Source organism: Nannospalax galili, unplaced genomic scaffold (assembly GCF_000622305.1).
Source record: "Nannospalax galili isolate Female #2095 unplaced genomic scaffold, S.galili_v1.0 scaffold889, whole genome shotgun sequence".
NCBI classification, from domain to species: domain Eukaryota; kingdom Metazoa; phylum Chordata; class Mammalia; order Rodentia; family Spalacidae; genus Nannospalax; species Nannospalax galili.
In genome coordinates, this window is record NW_008360167.1 from 779,385 (window position 1) to 781,096 (window position 1,712).

Below are 1,712 nucleotides of genomic sequence, written 5' to 3' on the forward strand. Positions count from 1 at the left end.
CAGACAGTTTTTAGCTGCCATTTGGGTGCTGGGATTCAAACCCGGGTCTTCTGCAAGGACAACCAGTGTTCTTAACCATTGAGCCATCTCTCTAGCCCCCTAAAGATGTCTTTTTTTAAATTAGTTTTATGTGTATGAGTGTATTGCCTGCATGTATGTGAGTGCACCCCTGTTGTGCAATGTTCAATGAAGTGAGAAGAGGGTGTTGGGTCCCTGGGAACTGGAGTTGCAGACGGCTATTAGCCGCCATGTGGATGCTAAGAATCAAACATGGGTCCTCTGCAAGAGCAGCCAGTGCTCTTAAACTGCTGAGCCATCTCTCCAGCCCCTCATTTCTCTTAATACAAGTCTTAAAGGGGACTTAGACTTCTCATTTCTGCAGTTACTTAAACTAATAAAATGCCACTGAAAGGAAGCACACTTCTGCACACAGGCTGGTCACAGTGAACGGCTCCCTCAGCCCCCAGTACTTGACCCCAACAGTAGGGACTACAGCAGTAAAACTGAGTTCTGTCCCTCTATTTTTTTTCAGATCTAGCCCCACCTTCTATCATCCCATCTTAACCAGGGCCAGAAGCACAAATCCCCTTAGTGATCCATCCTCATATGGGGTCACATCCAAGTCAGGTTGATATTTGTGATCTGTTTACCCCTAACTTTCACCATGCCCTCTGGAGTTCTTACTGTGATTATTATACTCTCCTAAAATTGTCACTTTTCTGTAGTGTTAAACCTCGAAATGATGGCTAATCTTGGTTGCTAACATGACTGGATCTGGAATCCGTTAAGATAAGCCACTGAGTATACCTATAAGGAATTTTCTTGTTCAGGTTAACTGATGTGGGAAGACCCATCTTAATTGTGGGTGGGATCACTCCCTGGGCAGAGGATTCTGGATTGTGTAAGACAAGAGAAAGGGAGCTGGGTAGGCATTCATCTGTTGCTCTCTGCTTCTCCACTGCAGACACAATGTGACCAGCTGTCTCACACTACTGGTGCTGGGACCTCTGCAATGGTGGCCTGTGAGTATGAGCTTAGGTTGCCTCCATCAAAAGTGTTTTATCACAGCAGCAGAAACGTAAGATCACTTGTCAGCCCCTCAGTTAGGAGCTAACCTTAACATGTAAGGTCTAGGTCTAGGAGGGAAGCCTTATACTCTTTAGCTGTTTGGTTCTTAGACCACTACCTTATTCCTGAGAAAAACCCTGTCTGGCTCCTCTGAAGCACATGTCTGGCTATTCTGCCATATCCCCCTCTTTTCTGTAATCATTTACCAAACTCCGAGTTATTTTCCTTATTTGCTAAAGATAAGTTTCTGACTCGGTCTGACTCTTCATGTGCAGGACTGTCTGTTCTTCTCGTGGGTAAACCTGCAGTTGTGGCTCCAGTGCTGTGACAGTTTAGCGTGTGCTGCTTGTGCAGTAACATAGATGACTCATTTCTCTGGCTATTCACTCTTCTAAATTCCAAAGATCACTTCTTTCTTTTCTTGTTTCTGCATATTTATGTGTCATGTTACACACGTTATGTATGGGTATTTGCTTCTATAGGTCAAAAGTTGATTACCCTCCACTACAGCTCTCTACTTTATTGAGGCAGACTGTCCTGCTGGACCTGGGGATTTTGACTAGTCTAGACAGCTAGCTTGCCCCAGAGGATTCACTGTCTGTCTTCTGGGTACCGGGACTACAGATAGCACCCGTGCTTGCCTT